Source organism: Mixophyes fleayi, chromosome 9, assembly GCF_038048845.1.
Source record: "Mixophyes fleayi isolate aMixFle1 chromosome 9, aMixFle1.hap1, whole genome shotgun sequence".
Classification (NCBI taxonomy): Eukaryota; Metazoa; Chordata; class Amphibia; order Anura; family Limnodynastidae; genus Mixophyes; species Mixophyes fleayi.
Genome location: NC_134410.1, coordinates 5,590,021 through 5,612,913, shown reverse-complemented (window position 1 = coordinate 5,612,913; position 22,893 = coordinate 5,590,021). Strand labels below are relative to the sequence as shown.

General features: G+C 39.8%; 1 protein-coding gene across 1 annotated transcript in view; it reads right to left on the bottom strand.

Moving 5' to 3' along the window:
- PCDH11X (protocadherin 11 X-linked) overlaps positions 1-22,893 on the bottom strand; it is an 875,653-nt gene that overhangs the window by 206,204 nt on the left and 646,556 nt on the right. The window lies entirely within an intron of this gene.

Below are 22,893 nucleotides of genomic sequence, written 5' to 3'. Positions count from 1 at the left end.
AAATATAAGATATACATGACCTCAGCGATGTGTCTGCGATTTTTTTCATGTAGCACACAAATATCAACTTTAAATTTCAGTGTACAATTAAGCTATCAAGTATTTGTGGGCTACATGAAAAAACAATCAGTATTTAACTTATGTGCAAAACAGAAAACTAGTTTACACCCCTTGCATTGTAAAATGGTTTTGTCCAGGAGACTGAAATAAGATACCTCTTCATTTAAGATCCTTAATTAATCAGGCCCATAGTGATTAAACCGTTTCTTGCTGGATTGTACAGACAGAAGGTGCATCCAAGTTAAAATTTAAAATTTCAAAGGTACTTCGTTATAATCTATTTGACATATGTAGTGCTCATAATGTGACTGCTTTCCACAAAGAAATTAAATTGTATTTTGCTGGCGGAAATGCCCCGAGCACCATTATAAATTTAGGTGTGAACTCCAGGCCCGTGGAAGGGGCCACAATTAATGGGGAGGATCGCACAGAATAATAAAGAAAAACTCTGCTTTTTTCCATTATTTATGTCGAAATGACTGATCAGTGCTTCCAACCAGCCAAAGTTCAATGTATCATTGCAATAAATAGACCCTGATAAAAGGAATATAAAACAGCTTATATCTAAAACAAAACTTGCATGCGGTTGTTAGAAAGTGGATTTCAGACGTTTACAAGCTGCCTATACTGTATATTAGCAGATTTAAAAAGCGTTAATGAAGATTTATCTCTGCCCAGCTCAACAGCAGTGGTTTTCCTTAAAGAACTTAATTGTTATATATTGATGTGACTAAATGCCAATAAAAGAAAAATATATACAGCGTATTATTGAGCTGTAATTTGTCTTTAAAATGACAAATGTGAACAATGATTATCACTGATCAATGAAAATGGATCAAGCGGATATTAAAACTTATACCATATAAAATTTTCATCTATTTCAGTATTTAAAGGGCTGCTAACGGAGAACGTAAGTGGATCTTGTATTATAAGCGGCCAAGTAACATTGTAAATGTATTTGTAAAATTTTGCATATCAAGTGCCCCTCACAAACTGAGTCCAGGGTGTAAATGTATCAAGCTGAGAGTTTTCCGGCGGGTTTGAAAAGTGGAGATGTTGCCTATAGCAACCAATCAGATTCTATCTTTCATTCTGTAGAATGCACTAAATAAATGATAAATAGAATCTGATTGGTTTTTCCATCCCGGTGGAAAACTCTCAGCTTGATAGATTTACCCCCTGGGGGTAAAAATTTAAAAAAAAAATATTTTTGGACACCACCTTTATCCGGCGACTTTGCATGGTAAATTTACAGTGGCAATAGCTTCAAGGGCAAGTTTTGCTAGTTATCTGTGATTTGCAAAAATAACTATTTGATACATTTACCCCTAGTTGTTTTACAAGCAAAGGGGGCACTTTTTAATCCATATTTAGTACACAATGCAATGTATAAATAAAATTATAATATTGAAACCCCATGACGTGATCTCTTTAGGCAGATTACACAATTGCATGGGTATTTTAAAGATTATTACAATTTTATCTGTCAGTTCATTAAATTAGCTGCTTCTTAGGCAGAAACAGATGTGGTCATTTCATTGTTCTCAGTTGAGGTACATGATAACAAGCAGCTCTCATCACAGGAAAAGTACCACTTTATTTGGCATGACTAAGTACATATAATAGTGAACCTTTAAAGCAGTGATGGTCAACGGAAGGCCCTAGGGCCACATGTGGCCCTCTGAGCCTTCCCCTGCAACCCCCAGATACTTCATACTTTATTGTCAGGTTTGTTTGTTATAACTTGTGTAAAGCAATGGGCATGGTGTATGGTGTTACAACCCCTTTATCTACTCCATACATGAACTACACTTTTCAGCCATGCTGTTATCAGGAAGTAACAGTGATGTAATATATATAGATATCTCTCTCTAGATATCTCTCTCCCCATCTCCCTCTCCCCAGGGCCATCTTTTCCACTGGGCACGATGGGCCACATACAAGGCTCTCTCCCACTCTACTGCCCTCTACATCTCTAACCTCCTCTTCATACACACTCCTGCCCGCTCCCTGCGCTCAGCCAATGATCGCCGCCTCTCCTCCTCTCTTATCACTTCTTCACACTCCAGAATCCAAGACTTTTCCCGTGCAGCCCCCCTTCACTGGAACGACCTCCCTCGCTCCATCCGTCTCTCTCCTACTCTGTGCTGCTTCAAACGTGCACTGAAAACTCACCTCTTTCGCAAAGCCTACCAACCATCTACTTAACCACCTCACCTCCTCCACTCGCTCTCACTTCTCTCTTCTGGCTCCCCTTGTGCCTGGTTCTGTCTACCCTCCTTTAGGATGTAAGCTCACATGAGCAGGGCCCTCTTCCCTCCTGTCTCCTCATCTGTTCTTCTGCTCCATGCTTATTGCAGCAGCCTGCCTGGAGTTTCTGAAGTATTGGTATTTTTGTTTATTGTTCTGTACTGTTTCACCCTGTATAGTCTACTGTTTGTACTGTGTACGGCGCTGCGGAAATCTTGTGGCGCCTAACAAATAAATGATAATAATAATAATAATAATAATAATAATAATAATAATAATAATAATATAACATCTCCTTAGAAAAGCACTTCAGGGGTTAAATTCCACCTCTACAGGGAACACTCAGGAGTTAAGTGAATTAAGATATCATTGTTATTTCTGTTTGCTCCTTATTGTCCACTAGTGAGCTCTACAGACAGCCAGGAGCCTGATCCAGTAGGGGTCACCTGAGGCAAGACACCTGGGGAGGTAGGAGAGGGGGCTGGATAGTGTAAGCAGTGCACCAATCCAGACCTTTTGCAATTCCCCTGGACAGGCAGCTCCCAAGGTGGGATTAGGAGGTGATAAAAGAGGCTACCCTGGGAGCTGGAAGTGTGTGACTAACATTTGGCCAAAAAGTGATGCTCTGCCATAGATGTGCTGTGGAGCATATCTCACTGGATTTATTTGAACTGATTTCGTGACTTGTTGGACCTGCTATCGTTAAGTGGCTGTGCTGTATTTAATCCTGTTCTGCAGAATAAATCATCCTTCTATTGTTCCTCTAATACTGTGTCCGAGTGATTTGTGAACCACGTATCTTCATCTTCCCAACTTGTAGCATGTAAAAGATCACTGTCGCCTACTAGATCAGCACACTCATATCATTAAATACTCTGTCCTGCTTCCGTTGTAATGGTCTTGGAATATTTAACCCCTTAACTCCGTGTTATAGGAGCGCTAACATTGTAATTCTCTGTGAAATAATATGTCGAAAGTACTATTTTGTAAATCTTTCTTTAAAAACTAGAAACCACTAGATCATAATTGCCAACCCTTCAAACCTCTCCTCCAGGAGATCCTGGGGGAGACGTGATGTGCCGGGGCGGAAGGGGGGTGCCATTGCCAGTAAATGACAAACTTCACAGCGTGTCATAGCAGGGGCGGGGCTTAGTGGCTCAAAATCGCATCATAGATGTTGGGAGATTAAAGGTCAATCACACTTCTCAGGACGTTGATTTAAAAAAACGTTTCATCCTCCTACTCCATTAGCTGAATGGGTTGTGGAGGTTAAGTATATATATATATATATATATATATATATATATATATATATATATATAGATATCTCTAGATATCTTTCCCTCTCTCTTGATATCTCTCTCCCCCTCTCTCTCCCCAGGGCCATCTTTTTCACTGGGCACGATGGGCAGGTGGGCCACATAGGCAGGGCTCTTAAATACAATAAATAATCTTACAAAAACCAAAATTTCTGGTCCAGGTGGCTATTCGGCTCCCTCCCTGTTCCCCCCACCGTGCTGCGCTCACACTGAATGACACTTTCATTGAGGAGTGCAACACAGAGGAGCCACAACGCGAGAAGCAACAGAGAAGTAAGCAACAGCGAGGATTCAAAGAGGCAGAAGACACAGAATAAGAAAAAAGAAGAGGAAAAGGGGGTGCAATCGGAGAGCAGGGCATTTGAAAGGTAAGTGGAGGGGGAGATTTGATTTCTTAGCGGCTGTATTTCAAGGATCAATGAGCGAGTATATATATATATATATATATATATATATATATATATATATGGAGTGGCAGGGCCATCTCAACAACATTATAGGCCCCTAGGCAAAGCAGTCCACCGGGGCCCTTGCATACTGCATACATATATACATATATATATATATATATATATATATATAGATAGACACACACACACACACATTACAGTACTGTCAAGGAACTAATGTTGAAATGCATCTGGCTGTGTGACTGTCTGAAGTAACAGAATTTGTTTTGCAACGATATAACCATATTGCTAATGTTGCCGTGTCATAAACTCCTTTGATTAAAGCGTTCTCCTATCTCGCGCTCGCACAAAGATAGACGCGGGTCTCGGGAACATTTTAGGGCGACGCGATCTGTTCGGAAATCATTTTCTTTTTACCCTGACAACAACAACCAATTAAAAATTCATCTTTCATACTAATCATAGAAGACATAACATTAAAAAGAGTAAAGAGGGATTTTAATATGGAAACTGCTCGGCAGCGTCAACCGTTTCATTACGCTTCAGACAGACGTTACCTTATGCTAAATATGTGTCAAATTGGTAGTTAAAAGAGCTCCTTTAAAGTAAAATGCAGATAAAAGAGCCAGAGATGAGATGTGAATACATTACTTGAACTGAAATACATCAACATATTGTACAAGCGTTTAACTTTTATTGAAATGTCCATCTGGACAGAGATGACGGAATTTATCAAGTAACATTTTAATTACTGAATAGTCACATATGTTATTTTTGGGGAAATGTTACGGATGTGCCTAGGGTGTGGCCTTTTGGTAATCTTGTTTATTGCTGTACAGCGCTGAATCCAGAGCTCGCTTACAAAGCACAGCTGACGCGTTCCGCGGAATGTGTTGGTTATACACCGCTGCGCCGGGGCGGGAAAGGGGAAAGATTTTGAGAGGTGCGCGCGCAAAAGTGTAAACTTCCTACCACTATATAAACATTTTCAATACCTCCCCCCCCCCTCCCTTTTTCTCCCTAAAATACTGGAATGTTTAGCTCTCATTATAGCTTAAATAAATCCTAAGACTTAGTCGAATGTTTGTATTACATGCATCTTTTGTGTGTGTGCAATGCTTTGCGTTACATCGTCTGAAGTGCGTCTAGCACAGTGAGAGGGTCGGCACTTTTAAATGTAATAAAAACCCAAAACAAATGAAAGAAATTAATCATGGGCGATCATTACCCCCATCCACGAACCTTTAGCTCGCCTCGTACAAAATAATCTAAAGTAGGGTATTTTCCTTGAAACCCAATGCATTTGGTCCCTATTTAGGTGGGGCAAATAAACATTGTTTAGTATTATAGCGGCAATAATATTCCGCAGCACTATACAGAAAATATTGTCACTCACGTCAGTCCCTGCCCTGTTGGAGCTTACAATCTGAATTCCCTATCACACTCATGTCCAATTTTGTCAGAAGCCAAATAACCTACCAGTATGTTTTTGGAGTGTGTGAGGAAACCCACGCAAACACGAGGAGAACATGCACACAGATAGGACCATGGTCGGAATTGAACTCATTAACCCAGCGCTGTGAGCTAGCAATACTAACCACTGTGTCACCCATATTCACCTGGGGCTCTTACTGACCCCCCTTAACTGTGAGGGCCAGAGTAATAATGCTTGGGTCCCTTTGCCACCTCAGTGGTTCCAGTATAATGGATACGAGAACCTAAGAGCCCTGATCTTTGTGCATAAAGTAAACTTTATTTTCAATAAAAGACTCCATAAACCTTTGCTCACCACTATATTAAATTAAAATGTAATACATGGTTAAACCCGGGAATCCTTTCATCGACCAGCCATTCACAAGCAGCCAGTGTATTAATGTGCTTGTAAATGTGGCTGTGGAAAGGGGGTCTTGGATTTATTCATTCATTCTGTCATGTATTATGCATCTCTTCTTATTTTGTGTGATAAGTGTTGTATAATTACACTACAAATCTATTGTGATTGACAGATGTCTAGATTGTCTAGATAATCTGCTGCAGTAGTATTTAGTGTAATGGACTAATTATCCTGGTCTAGTAAACGGTTGTCTCTCAAAGTAATTATCCAGTGAAACCCATTTCACTGGCTCACAGTGCCTAACTTGGAAGTGAGATATATTTATTAAGTGACCTAGGTGTTGTAGTGATTTATGTTTGCACAGTGCTAATATTGTTTAAACAAGATTCCTAATCTGTTATTTAATTTTGTGACATGTTGAATAACCTTTCATACTGAAGGTCTCATGTTATTACTTTCTTACACCTACTGCTACTAGTCTGCCACGGTTTTAAAACCTTACGTCACAAATAAAGAGAACAAAACCCACAAGTTTATGCAGGTTTAGCCCTGTGACCCTTGTTTCCTTTCAATACTACTGGGGATCCTTTGCTTCTCTACCATACCACGGGGCCTGTAGAATCCTTCCTTACACTACTTCTGGGGCTCCAATCATCCGTCCCATTATACATGCATTAACGATTCTGCTTTTCTGTACTTACATTTATCTTACTATGTATACGGTTTTCAAGTTTGTCATATCTGTATGATTTTGTCTGGTGCTACATAATTTGTGACTTCTTACAATTAAATAATGTTGATGATTTAGTGTTAGTAGACTAGACAGTAGTGCACAGATAGATTATTTTTTATGGGGATTTTACAGCCGGTGTAAATTGTGTGTGTCAAACAAGGTTTGAGCTGGTGAAAAACGTAAGTCCTTTTACGGAGTGGGAATGCTCTTGAAAACGCATCCGTTCTCTCATTTCAACAATCTCACTCAGCAAAATGAAATCACAGTATTGCACTACTCTGCAAAACAAGTGGCATCGGTGCACCTACTCCATACTTCAATGAGAGCAAATTCAGTTCACCCAAATCCTCTTCTCTGCGAGCGTCATGTACAGCCAGAGCCGTAACTAGGGTGGTGCGGGCGGTGCCGTCGCCCAGGGCGCAAGCCCAAAGGGGCGCAGCAGCCGCCCGCTACCAAGCTCTATATGTACAGTCTTTGACTTCCGCAGTGGAACGCATGTGCGTTCCACAGACAGGAAGTTCGGCATTTGGAACGCAAATACCGAACTTCCTGTCTGTGGAACGCACATGCGTTCCACTGCGGAAGTCACAGGCACATTCTGTATTGACTGAAAGGCTCCGCTGCGTCGTGTGTGCACTCTCCTCTCCTCTGACATTCCCAGGAGTGAGGTTTACTATATGTTATTGTCACCTTTCAGTATTTGTAGAACTAAATGTAATTATATGATTAGTGGTTGGATAACGTTCTGTGTTTTGTATGTCTGTCAGTTTGGACGTCAGGCAGGTGAATAATGTGTAGCTGTAGTTATACAAATGGCTGCTGTTCTGGTGATCACAGACTACATGGACAATGAATTACTGCAAATCAGGTCTCACTTTATCATAACTATTGACATGTTTGTAAGTGGTGAGTTTGTTTCACTATTGTGGTCTCTGTAATCTGCCAATAATTGTATTCTCTTTACCTTCTATATTTTCATTCACATTTCCCTATTTCTCTTTCAGCTTTTGTTTACAACTGTGTAGTATCTCTATTCTCTCTCTCTCTCGCTGCCTCTGTCTCTCTCTCGCTGCCTCTGTCTCTCTCTCGCTGCCTCTGTCTCTCTCTCGCTGCCTCTGCCTCTGTCTCTCTCTCGCTGCCTCTGTCTCTCTCTCTCTCTCGCTGCCTCTGTCTCTCTCTCGCTGCCTCTGTCTCTCTCCCTCTCTCTTGCTGCCTCTGTCTCTGTCTCTCTGTCTCTGTCTCTCTGTCTCTATCACTCTTTCTCTCTCGCTGCCTCTGTCTCTCTCTCTCTCTCTACAAACTTGCACCCCATATGCACATGCAATTGCTGTTTTGTGTGTTATTTTTTTGTTTGAGATTTTTCACCGGACATTGGTGACCTTCAAAACGAACTGGTGTTTATTGGGACTTTGAGCCACTTCAGCCTGTTTTTAATATAATTCTTAATTATATCCTTTATAGGGGCCCTTGAACATAAGCTCTAAAAAAGTGTTTTTGTTGTTGGGTTTTGTTTGTTATCCTATAGTAATGCTCCCTGCCCCATTGGGGCTTACAGTCTAAATTCCCTAACAGACAGACACTTTTTTATTAGAGTATTAAGTGCATTAGATATTAGAATACCGTTCGCTATATATTTTCTGCATACTTTAAATGGTCATTAGGGCAGAGAGCCAGTTGTTAATTTATTTCAATCCCACCACTGTATGTATATATATATATATATATATATATATATATATATATATATATATATATATATATATATATATGTATGTATGTGTGTATATTTGCATTTGCAAATATGTGTAACAGAATTCTTTCAGTAAAGTGCTAGCCACACCCACACATTAGGTTGGCCACACCCACTTGTCAAATGCCACTCCCACATAGATGGGGGGCGCCGGTGCCCTGTCTCGCCCAGGGCACTAAAATGTCTAGTTACGGCACTGTGTACAGCCATCTTATTCTACAAAACTAGGTGCCGAAATTGAGGTGCATGGCTGGTGTAAAGCTGAATTTGCCCTGACCTCCTATGATCACAAAGCAGTGAATATTATACAGTATACCAGACTCACCATCTCTCAGAGAACTTGACTTTTAATCAAGATATCTGGAGCACACCAAGTGATTTATCCAGGGTCGCAAAGACCCATAGTGGAATTTTATTCAAGGGTCACCAGGAAGTATCTCATGTTCATTTACTGTGAATGCTCTTAACCTTTGGGTCATATCATCATTCTTAGAGAGCAATATAAAAGTATTTATATCTCCAATAAACATTACTACCAATCAGTGACCCTGAGCCAACATCATTTATAAATCTGCCTTAGATTAGGATCTGCTGTACTTCATTTTAAAAGCCTGGTTTTAACATAAACAGATCTTCAGAAAGTTGTGTCCAGACTCTGGAGCACCATAATAATCTCCATATAGCACTCTGTAGTCCACCATTAACTCTCCCAGACTATTATGAATTAATCTTTTTGTGGTCTACTTTATTAATGGAATGTTGCAAAAAGATTGTCCATACATAATTTTCTTTCATTCCAGTCCATTCTGCGTCTTTCATTGTGGTCTGTGTGTACGACAGTCACAACATAGCATTGACCTCCAATCTGCACTATTTAATCGCTTGCTTACATGGTATTACGTATGGAATGAACAGGAGAACCAGTCATCTGGACTAATAAGTAGAATTCATGATATCCTATTACATATTCCTCTCACAATATCATTCCAGATAGCGTATCTACATTGAAATGTAATTATTAGATTCAAAGTAGACAAAGTCCTTGATGCTAATTTCTTCCTGATCTCAATCCTGTGTTTTTTTGTATCTAATCCAGATTTTGATGCATTGCTTAACAGTAATAAAAGTAAAATTGAACATTATGCCTGCAAAAAGTCTAATTCTTTGTTGACGATTATTGTGATGATAAAAAAAATACTTATTGCCATTATTGTGTCTCCATGGCAGCTGAACGATACTAACCGCAGGTTTGAGCTCTCAGTCCTACTGCTATAAAAACACAATATCAAATAAAAGCTTTTACAGACTGTATTTTAGAGGTATATATAATGTATGTATGATATTTATTTTCTAGGGGGCAGTGCTATGAGCTCTGTATTTTAAAGAGACTTGCACTTTAAAAAATATTTATTTAATCAATAAATAATTTTTTTAAGTTAACGTCTTTGGTTACCCTGAGACGTCGTTAAAAGTAGAGGTATCATAGCGGCAACTCCGCAATAATTAATAAATAGTGTGACAGGATAGACCCACTATGCCACCCTGTCCATTGTTGCCGAGGACTCTCTGGGCTTGCCTTGCCACCATCCCCTTTCTTTATCCCAAATTGCACCCCTCTAACCACAGTAGGAGGGGCCTGCTGCCACCACTAGGATCCTTAGCGGCACCTTGGCCCACTTCCATCGGGGTAACTCTCGCTGCTAGTGTACCCCTTTGCTGGGCACCTGGGCTGGTACACCTGACCTCTTACTGTAGATCAGGGATGCTGTGGGTGGTTACCCCCCTGGCCTATCACACTGGCCAGAGCTGCAGGTAGCAGGTAGAGCGTTGGTACTAAATACTGGGTTCCAACCTCAGAACAGCCGGATAACAGATTAGATTGGTCTAATCTGTAGGTCACAGGAATTACAGCAGGTAAGTAGGCATCAAAACAGAATCTTGAAGCAGCGCTATTTTATTAGCCATAAGTAGCTCTTATAAGGACAGTTACACTAGCTTCAGGTACAGATGGAATGATACATTACATAGTCAAACAGTCCGCTTTTTATACAGATTTACACAGATACCCTGGCAGGAGGTAATCCAGCCTCCTGCCCCTCTATCCAATCCAGGTGCTTCCTACAGCCTGCACATAAATCAGCCTGGAGGGGTTTAAAGCATTCTTACATTGCTGCTAGCGACACCACTACATCTAAAGTTCCATATCAGGATATAACATTATTTCTATTCTTGCTTTTAAATCAATGTAACCTGCAAAATTCACATTAATCTGTGATCACTTGCACCCTGAGTCGTACACACATAGGAAGTCTACCAGCCAGTCTAATACCCCCCCCCCCCCCTCCCTGTGCTTTCAGGCTCAGCAGATGTGTTGGTCACTCAGCGATGAAAAGGTCTAATTATCATGAGATTACCTGTCTCCAGACAATTGCAAAACACATCCTTTCCAGACATATGCTTATATGCTTACTTGGGATTTGCCATAGAAAAGTTACAAAACCACAGTGCTAACAATTTAAATATATTTATACAATAAGTTACTTATACATGATCCAGCCACAGATAGGATTCCCTATACAAGAGGTAACTCCATTATTATATATGACAACCCATTTTCCCCTCTCTGATAACTAAGTTCGAACGTCAGCTTACGTTTGTCAAAATCACCTCAATTGCTACTTATTCAAGGCCCGGTTAAGAGATCAGTTATGAATATTGCAATAAGAGATGAGAAAAGTTGCGTGCTAATTTCGCACTTATCGAATTTCCCAGTGAAACAGCCTATCCCGCAGAAGTATGCAGCACTCTTCGCCTTACACTTTTGTTCCGCTATTCTGCACTGTATTTGTGCACGATTCATAAATAGACACACCAGGCTATTTTGCAAGTATGTACTTGATATTTAAGATAATTCATTGCCGGAGCTGGATAGAGGCAACCCGATTAACATTTTGTTGTCCTACTTCCAAGCTTAATATGTATCATGTACATTGTATAGATCATGCACAAGTATATTGGTGTTCACTGAATATTCGCTACCTTTGATTGCTCAATGTGGGTCCTTTATTGTTACATTTCTGTTTTTATTGCTTGCGGGTGATTCATAACACGTGTTTGATCTCCTATTTATACATTTTGAAGCATCTGTATGTTTAGTGTTGTTTTTTTATTAGATACACAGATAGACATCTGTTGCTTTGTAACACCTTCTGTCTTATTGAACTGCTGAACCTGGTAATGAATGGTTAGTGATTTTATTTCCTTGTGACTTAATATTACATGTTTTATTCTCCTAATGACCCTGGAGAGAGGGTCAGTCTAGATTAGATGCTTTCTCAATTGTTCAGAGTATCCATTTTCAATAAAAATTTGTGTTAAATATGGAAAAAATGTGGAAAAAGGTTTCATGTTAACCACAATTCTGTCTAAAGTAAGTAAATTTTAACTGTGGAATGTTTTCTATCCATTTAGGATGATGGCACCTTCAGGTACAAATAAGATTTTGGCATCAACTTAAAATATATACACTTGTTACTATTTGGTTATTTTTCTCTTTACATGTTCAAATAAGTTTTCTTGTAGTATATATAACATTTCACAGATACGGGGAGGCCACACCCCTGATGAAGTTACATTAGGAAACTTGTAGAGTTACTTCCTGTAGGTTTCTACGGTCTGTTTGGATGGAAGTACGACATTGACTATAACTTCCAGTTCTGGTTTTGTCTGCTGCAGGAGCAGAACTAGATTCACACTGCACTGTATTGTTCATTCAGATAAGGATTATTTTTTATTAAAGTGTTTTGTAACCTCCATTAAATAACACAATGTATATATGTATACACTGCCCTAGAAGTGGCCTTTGGGCACCTCTACTTTGTCCACAGGAGTCCATACCAGGAGGCTTCGGAAAGGACAACATGTTTACTCAGATAAGAATACATACCTATATTCACCATCTCAATAAACTGCCCGATATATAGGACCGAGGGTTTCTCGTGCGGCTCCGCAGTCTTCAAAAGGGGCCTCACAGAAGATAGGAGGGAGACCACTGCGCACCTCTTCCTCCTCCAGGAATGCCACGAGACCTCCCTGCACTGTATAAGATAGTGATAAGATCGGGAGCATTTAGCTGGGTGAACAACAGGTGAAGGCTCGGTGTCCTGCTGGTGGCCTATGGGCCCTCTGTTGCCTACCGGTAATCTATAGACTCCGTCTGTGCCTGATATAAACACACATACACTGGAACACTGTCTTTAGGTAGGTATGTTTGTCACAGGTTTCTGACTTGCACGTTTTGAAGACGCCAGGGAGATTTTTTTGTGTGGGAATGAGCATCCCAAAATAAGAGTGTGTTCAGCTTTAAAGAAAAGCTGGTAAGGGTCCCTAGTGTGAAAATGGAGAGAGAAGGGTGGGCTCCATTTACAAGGCCCTATCCGGATCTTCTGATCTCCCAGTCTGACAGCAGACTGATCAAGGGACGCACTTGTAAAGTGTGTTTTAAAAGGATGTCAGGTCAGACTGAATCTCTGCTTATCTATATAAAAAAAAAAGCAGGGGGGCATGTACACAGCAGCTAGGGAGAGTGAAAAAACCCTCAACAGGACCTTGCAACTTTATTTGGCTCCTGATGCATTTTTTTTTCACATTTTGCTGCTGCATATGCTTAATTTGGAATGAATTTAAGAATTAGTTTTTGGTACTGATCAAGTCAAAATATATATTCTGCAAAGATGAATGCATGACTCAGAAAATGAAAAAAAATTATAACTGCAGAAAACAAAAAATTCCAGCCTGGAAATTAAGTGTGAAAAGAGGACGGGGGTAGGATCGTGGCCACATATATAATCACGCTTTTAAAGCTGCTATTATTTCACAAATGATCCATATTTCTTTTTGTGTAAACCTAAGTGAATATTGCAGAGAGCTTGCAATGTCCATTTATTTGCAGGTAGCTTTCCATAAGCACTTTCTCCAACTAGTATTAATGTTCCACCAGCATCTTGGATCCCAGCAAGAGACCGCTGACTTCATCTGGCCATATTCAAGCAGCTACTTCACACTGATCCCTTCAAGACGTTAAGAGACCATAGTCAGCAATTAATTTTGTTCCAACGACACAAGAGAACCTCGGCTCTGCATTCAATTTTTCCTTCACCTGCTGTTTCGACTCGGTCAGAGAAAAGGCGGCTGAAATACAAAGTTGCAAGTAGGATTTAATAGAAACTATTGACATGTGCGCTGTCGTAGTGTACACTGAAATCCTCACCCGGAGCCTCTATACCGTACAACGGAAACCTTTTCATACCAGTCCTCAAACCCTCTGCAGAATAATTCCCTCTACAATATCCAGCACTAACGTTCCATCTGCTAGATAAATCCTTACAAAATTACCCTTACTAATTAGCCAGATCTTATGCCAAATAACACATTTAAATTGATTTTCATGGATGTTAAGACATCAAAATTGCAACAAAACAAAGGGCGGTTTTATTACCTTTTGTTGTTATGTTATTATTAGAAGTACGTTTTCTTTTTTTCTTTTTTTTTACGAGTATCAAACTGGAAGAAAATGCTGATTAGATTTGGAAAATAAAACCTGATAGTGATTGCAAATGTTTAATTGGTGTAATTGTAAATGCTTAAAAAAATTAAATAAATAAACACACGCACAATAATGAAAGTATTTTGGAGTTTTATCTTGAAATGTGCATAACGTTTAAAGAGGAAGACGCTGCCTGTACAAATTTGCAATAACTGTTAAATAGAAAGTAAAGCCGCAAATTTGAATTTAAGACTGTATATTAGCGTTTTGAACGCCTCACAGTAACTGCCCCCCCCCACTTTCCTCACCAGCTACGATTGTTATTCCGCTACCCTATGCATCAATTGTTCCCCACGCCTATTAGATTGTAAGCTCAATGGGGCAGAGTGGTCTTTACCTTCTGCATCATGTCATTGTAGGCTTATTTATATTAAGATGTTCAGTACTACATAATATTTTGGCACTTCATAAAGGATACTAAGAACAATAATAACATAAATGGGCTTAATAATAAACACAATATAACTGTAATGTTTAATATATAACTAAATACGGCCAGTCTCTCTTTCCAGCATCTGAGCTATTTTAAAACACCTGCAAACACACAAAGTCTCAGCACTAAATGTTGCTAAACTGGGGAGTATATGGGAAAAATGGAAACATACATTTTAATGAAAGAGCTGGTTGTTATGGGGTAGATGGTTGGTTCATATAATTATTGCACGTTACGCCTCTCTATGTATTTTTAACTCCCAACAAACCTAGGTGTACGTTGAGTTTGTGGAGGTGTCTTTAAAGACTGGATATTAGGGGTGTACCTCAAAGTTTGTGTCCTTTATAAATAAGATACAGAGAGTCCTCTTAGATTCCAGTTGCAAGGTTTTGTTACATTTCACAAACTATTTAATAGTAGAGATGCTCAGGCTCGGTTTCTCGGAAACCGAACATGCCCAAACTTGGGGGATCCAAGTAACGAGCCGAGTTTTTTCGGATTCGAAAACGAGGCAAAACATCATTATGATGTCGTCGGATCTCAGAAGTTTTGGAATCTATAAATACCGCCCTCCACGGCGATCTAACGACATTTGAGAGAGGGACACAGAAGGGGTAGTATAGAGTGTAGAGCAATTGGGCAGCCAAAGTTAGAGAATTGAAAGAGGTGGGGGTAGCAGTGTTAAACAAAGTAATCAGTACATTCAGGAGAGCTTCATAGCTCCAGTGTTAAATCTCTCTTCGCAGGAAAATACAAATACTAGTGCTTACATGGTGGGTGTAATCCTGCAGTCCAATTCTACAGTGTTATATAGGTAACACACAGAAGGGAGAGCTCCATTGGTAATTCTCATTGCAGAAATACAACTACTAGTCCTTGCAGGATTTTCTTCTAAAGTGTATGGTGTTATATACACCCAAAGAGAGGAGCTCCATTCCTCCATTGCTAATTGTCATTGCTGAAATACAAACACTAGGCCTTGCAGGCTTTTCTTCTGACTTTTCTTTTCTGCCACTGCTGTGTGTCAATGTGTCCTAGATGTGCTAGGAACTGCCGTGTGTTTAAGTCATTGCTCTGTCGCTTACCATCCAGCCAGGTCACTGCAGTATTTTTCCGAAAGTGTATGAAAATAATATTCTGATCTGTGAGGTGGTCAAAATTGACTGCAAATGACTTGACATTAGCGTTATTGAGGTTAATAATAATGTAGGAACAAAAAAAGAGCAAAATGATGTGATTTTAGCATAGTTTAGGATTATTTCTAAAAAATACAAAACCAAAACCAAAACACACGAGGGCGGTTTTGCCAAAACCAAATCACAAAGCTAATCCAGATCCAAAACCAGAACCAGTTCACGGGGTCAGTGAGCATCTCTACTTATAATGCACATTAATAGTATTCCTTCGATAATCTGCATTTATTTTAAAGATTCAGCTTTTACTTTTCTCTTTTTTTAGCAATTTATTTTGTTTTCATTGTTTTCTTTTCCTGTTTCTTGTCATTATATTTTACTACAAATCATGCAATAATTGATTACTCCATCGTGACGGGATTCACAAATCATTTGTATGCAACCCATTAAGGCTGAGAAAACTGGTATCTGCAGAGAATTCAAGCTGGCAAGTTTAGCATCACTGCAAACCCAAACACCAGCTCATTAACAAAACTATTTAAATCTGTTCAATTAAGGAACCCAGTGTCTTTAAAAGGCTCAGTTCGACAAAGTTGACAGAAGAGCAAAGGAGAAAGGAAAGGACTAACGAGATTGTAGCTTAAGACCAAAAACATTATCAACTCCAACCTTTCGGAAAACCTGCGGCTAATCCAGACAACACCTTCACTTAAATCGCGTTAACAAAATGCCAAACGTACAAATCTTACAGAACGTGATGAAAAGACATGTCTATTATGTAACAAGGATCCACATCTGCATTCAGCAATGTGTACCGAATACAAACTTATCAACATGCATGTAAAATCATTTTCATGTGTTTTGAAAAAAGCTATTGTGCTTGGTCAGTCCATCTGTATGTAATTAATAAATGTGTTAAAATATTAGACTGCCTCTGTCTTTCTCTTCAGTTCCATATTCACTACAAAAGAACTTGGCAGACGGACAAAAAAAGTATCTTTGTGCCGATTCTCCTGAATTCCCCTCTCCTCTCTTGTTTTAAAAAGTTAAATGTTCTTGCAGATTGGAAACGGCTGTGCGTCCGTCCGCACAGTGAAGTATGCGCACTCTCCTATTTGTACGGATCTGCCTTTAGTGCCACCGACTCCTCCAATCGGCCGCAGCAAACGCCAGCAACTTGCATCACGAAACTGTGCACTTTGGTGGAATACTGGGCTCAGGGCTAATTGGGGAGCGTGAGGTCACCAAAAAGGATCCCGTGGTCACAAGCATCGATAACCTCCTAAATTTCCAACTCAAGGAAACTCAAAAAAATTGCTGACAAATAAAATAATCAGGACATTTTATTATTTTAAGGAATCTAGTTGTTGCTTGTTATGTAAAATTCTTTGCTTCAAATCAATGTCACACTATACCTATCATAATTCCGCCCACTAATCAAGCATCTTCTGATAATATCACAGCAGATTACAATCAGTTGGACGTATCATACGGCAATTCAGCTATTCTTCCACTTGTGAATGTCCATAATACCACTTTCAAACTGCCACCCTGGCAATATCGGGGGTTTATGATCCCGGGATATTGCCGGGTGACAGAGCAGGACACCCCAGCAAATTCCCGGGTAGTGAACATGGGTCTGCCCCGGTCTCCTTGGCAACTTTTTTTTTTTTAACTTTACAATAGGTTTCGGTGAAATCCGGGATTTTCAACCTGGATCTCAACATTTTGACTGGAGGCTACCCCAGTCAAATCCAGGTATAACCCTCCAAAAGACGCGGGTCATCCAACCTGGGAATTATCAGAGGACTCGTTCATACTCACCCTCAACCCGGGTCACCTGGGCTTGCCCTGGCAATAACCTGGGTTTTTGAGGCAGTGTGAATGGGGTAAAGTTGCAGAATTTGGTGACTCTAAAACTCCCACTTAAAAAAACATTTGCATCATTCCCATCAAAACAGATTTTTTTGGGATGGGCAGAATAAATTTTACACTTCTACAGGGTGGGAAGGGGGGAGGGTATTTCTACACCTAGGTATCTTCTGGTTTTAATGTCAAGTACAGAGAACATTTGTGTTTTGTGGCAGTGTTGTTGTTAGGGTATGAAATGTGCTAGGAAAAAAGGTGAAACGATAAATCAGGAAATGCTGCTGTACTGTTTACACAATTATGAAGCAAGTGTAGTGCACACAAGTGTACAGTTGTCTGAGCTTCTAAGAGTCACAGTCACAGAGAGCAGCCACTGAGGTCTACTAGTAAGAAAGAGTGTCTAGGGAACTGTAAACTCATTTTATAAGACTCTAGTCCTGTGATGTTTGTTCGTGCTTGCTGATTGGCTTCATTATGTCCTGTGCACCGTGATTGGCCCAAGTGGGCTTAATTTATTTGCCAAACATGTGGGTGAATCTGGAACATTTTGCAAATTAATTCGCTGAAGAAATTCAGAATCCGACAAACTAATTGGCCCATCTTTACCAAACACTGATAATATTTTGTTTTACTGTGTTGCAACAATGTTATAATTCTCTGCACAGTGATTAACCCTTTTTGCTGCTGAGAAGCTTTTCATTTTTCTCCTAGGTTTCAAATCATACAGCAGCCAACTTCAACAGCAATATTTACAATTCATACTTTCCCAAAATGGGCAATACCAACTTAAAAATATATATATATAGTGGGCATCCACTTTAAAACAATTTCTTTTCTGAACTCCTATTTGCCATATTGTATTCAAATCTATCCATTGTTCTTTTAATGCCTTCTTTTCCAATAAAATTGTAAACAACCTTTCTTATAACATTATTGCATAGAATTAAATGATCTGTTTTTTTAGAACAGAAATGTAACAAGAAATGTTGATACAATTCCCTCTCTCATTCATGTGACTTCTACCATTACAATAAATAAGGTTGACCAATTTCTGATCATCAATGAGTCATAAGTTGAAACAATATACTCCGCTTACTATTGGCTGACCAGCAGCCTCATTATATGTTACACAAGAACAAAGCATTCCGTTCACATGGAAACAGATCTCAACAACAAATATCCCCCAATGTCAGCTTCATAACCAACCCACACTCTCTCATCAGTTACAATTGCCATCATTAATACGAGCATCGTTATAAAAGTTAAGCCTCAACAATGCATTATTAAGTAACGCTAACAGTGTTTTTTTTAGTATTATTATTATTAATATTTATTTATAAGGCGCCACAAGACATCCGCAGCGCCGTACAGAGACAAACAAAATCACAATACAATGGGAGACAGCACAGTACAGAAAACACAGCAACTCAGTACGCTCAATGCACAGCTAGAGAGGGCGGGGAAGGGGGAGGGAGGATCCGCAAACGACGGGGCCCAAGAAGGAGGGTGCGGAAGACAGGGAGACCCCCAGGGGGGAGGAGGGAGCGAGAGTGGATGTGGGGTGGAGGACCCTCGAGGAGGAGGGCTAAGTAGCTGGAGAGCAGAGTTAGAAGTGGTGGAAACAGGAGGAGAGATGGCCCTGCTCAGAGGAGCGTACAATCTAAGGGGAGGGGTGGACAGACAGAGAGACGCAGGGGAGAGAGGGAGAGTAGGGGGACGGAGGCAGAAGATAAGGTAGGAAGTTAAGTGGGAGACAGAAAGGCTTTAAGAAAAAGGTGGGTTTTTAGGGCCCGTTTGAAGCTGGACAGATTAGGGGAAGTTCTGATGGAGGGAGGGAGCTTGTTCCAGTGGAGGGGGGCAGCGCGGGCGAAGTCTTGGATACGCGCGTGGGAGGAGGTTATAAGGGGGGTACAATACCAATTATTGTGTAATTGTATTTCTTGTGTTGTTTTGAGAGTTTATTGTTCTAAACAGGCACTGAATGGGCTTCACACAGCTGTCAAACTCTACAAATAATTATGCAATTGTTTGCTTTCCATAAATCTTTTTTTTTGAACTTCTGCATTTGTAAATAAAACCTCACAATTTCACTCATATTATAAATCTTCTTGCTCAGACAAGAGGTAAAATTTATGTATCCCCCGTAGTTCTTTCATTACTTTTATTTATCGGCACCCATCGTGCACTCATATCTTCAGTTTACATAAGCAGAGAGAACGGTTAGTCAAGGTAATGTTTATGCAGCTTACGTATAACAGAAAATATAAAGATATTTCCCAGAGCCAAAGTAAAAAGCAAAATGTGAAAGGATAGGCTTACTCTGCCACCCTATCCCGCCGCTACCAGTGGTTTCATTGGTTATTCTAGGGGATTCATTTTACCATAAGTAATCTTCCATTAATGACCACACCTACCGGTGTTGAGATGGGTACACACCGATGCAATTATTGGCACGATTCATAACCGTTTGATGAGAGATTACAAGCGTGTGCCCGTTCCCACTATCATGTTTTACCAAAGCAAAACACAGCTGGTTATTTTGTTTTCTAAACTTCCTAAAAATAACGATCAAGAATGTAATGATGTCGGGCAAATGTGGAAGTGTGTACACACTCACGAGCAGCAACGTAGGCAGATATCTGTAGAGTGTACGGAGTCATCATCTTTTCAGCAGATGGTTATGACAGATGAAGATCACAGATGTGAAGGTAAATCGTGGAGGTGTGTACACAGGAATCGGCATGACCATTGGCACCTTCAGTTGCTGGGGAAAATCATAACAGTTATTGCGTCTGAAGCAAGATTGCATAGGTGTGTACCCAGCTCGGCCACCAGAAACTCATCGACTGAGAGTGCCAACTGCTCACTAGTAGCCGCTGCCACCACCAAGCACCATCATCTGGGTGTAGCTGCAGCACCTCTTTGTTGGTGACTGTAGCTGGCTCATTCTGACCTCTTACTTAGAATTAGAACTAAAGGGTTAGCAGGCATTGACTCAGGGAGCTGGGTTCAACACAGGACTAGGCAGGGAACAGATAGAGTGTTAGCTCCCATCTGTAGATCACAGGAATAAGCAGATAAAGGATTGTGCAGGAAGAGTGTGGTTTGTTGCTCAAATATAGCATTTATTAGAGCCATTACACATCACTGAAGTAGAGATAACATACCCAGATTGAATACAGAAATGCAAACTCCAAAATTTGGACCAATCCCAGTGAATGGTTGGAGCAAGGTCAATCTAGGACTACAATGGACCAACCAATCAGGAAAATATTTGACTGTGCCAATGAACAAAGACCTTATGCTCATGTGCAGTTCATTTCTTCTCAGGGGAAAGACTTCTTCTCTTGAAAATAAGATCAATTTCACCCCATCAATATGGGCAGCACTGTAGCTCAGTGGTTAGCACTTCTGCCTCACAGCGTTGGGATCATGAGTTCAATTCCTGACCATGGTCTTATCTGTGTGGAGTTTGTATGTTGTATGTATGTTGTATCCCTGTGTTTGCGTGGGTTTCCTCCCACACTCCAAAAACATACTGGTAGGTTAATTGTCTGCAATCAAAATTTACCCTAGTCTCTCTCTGTCTGTGTGTGTATGTTAGGGAATTTAGACTGTAAGCCCCAACAAATGATGATGATGATGATGATGATGATATTAATCCTTGGCATCAGGCAACCATTACTTGGTGTTGTGATCAATCACAAAATCTGAAGTTGGTATTTAAACACAATTTACAGTTATCAGTGGCTCCCACATAACTGCACGGTTCATTATTGAGACAGTTTCCACTATTACCTCTAACACACTCACCCACAAGACTCCAATGGCAACCACATTCAATCAAAGGAATGTAGTTAGCAAGGTGATACCTTCCCCTTACCTGGGCTCAGACAAAATGCTAATTAACATGCGATATCCTGTCTCTCCCAAACATATTGTGGACATATGATATGATACATTTTCTGCATTACCAATAATATACACAAGGCGAGCTGAATAAAATTCATACAATAATTTGTTCTTCCCATTTTCGTTAGGAGAAGGTGGATCAATAAATAACTTAAATAATAAAATAATTTGAGGCATGAAGGCTAAAATAGTTGTTCTGGTGAATATGGTTAGTAAGTAGTAAGATTGCACACCAGAATTTGACTGAGCATCACTTAAAGGAAGTTAGCAAATGCATTTTAGACCTAGTGAGAGATTGAATGAAAGCTTACAGTACAGAATGTTGCATTCTGTATGTGCCAATTTAATTTAATGCACAAAATATAATCTACAGACATAACAGTTGCCCTAAATCTGAAGAGTAAACAAACTCTGATAAGAACAATATCCTGTATTAAAATATCTGCCTCTCACTTCTTATTTTTTGCATTTGGTCCATTCCTATCTAATTTCTATTTCCTTATTGAATTTTTTAATTTACAATAGCATTGAAATTCTAAATGTTGTTTACCAAAGTATATGAAAAGATTTATATCTTTGCAGCCCTCTGAAAAGTGTACGATTTCATCTCTCTTCTATTATGTCTTTTTGTTTTAAATAAAGGAAAGAGCCAAGCGCGGTATTTCTTCATTTACGTGTTGAAATGTAAAACTTTCTTACAAAAAGAGTTTAGATTGTTGAAAACCTGTGTAATAAAACTCCACGGCGTAGCCGAAATCTCAGTGGGGACGATGCAGCTGGATTGGCGGATATGGAAGGGAAATGATTTCCTTTCTCGGTCCAACGCACATGCAGGCAATTAGGCTAAAACGTATATGACAATTTGAGTGTTAGCCTTCTGCCATAAAACAGAGGCCAAATATTCAATTTGAAAGGGTGGAAGAGTAACTCATTGATATGTTACTTCCTGGATGAGGGTCATTGTACATTCACGGGTCAGTAAACAAACAGAGTCTTTGATTTTTTGCAAGGGACACCCGTCTAACGAGGCTTATTTTCATATCTTCAAAAAAAACACAAAGCAGCTGAAACAAATATAATTGTTATTCTTCTCAAGGCTGTCATTTGTTGTGTTCTGTGACCCGATGTTATCTGGCGTTGAATCTAAATATATTCTCCAATTCTGTAGATAACAATCTGCTATTCTAACTACACTGACCTTCAATCACTGAATTAAATAGCTGTTTTTTTTATAAATACTTTGCACAAGTGTAATTGGGGAAATGCATTGATGTTAAAGGCTGGCATTGAAAAATCTTAGTTAAAGAAAGAAAAATTATGTATTTAAGTGTATTTGCTGAATTACACGTACACATGTGTTACAGTTAACAAAATGCGGGATCCAGGCATTCTGTAGAATGCGGTGACTGTTTTAGGCAAAGCATGGATGGAAATATTCTAGGAAAAAGGATGTTACACATACTTGCCAACTCTCCCTGAATGTCAGGGATACTCCCTGAAATAGGGGTGATCTCCCTCACCCCCTGAAGAGTCTGGCATTCTCCCTGATGCTGAGCCAGTACAATACGGGGTTGGCTTCGCCATC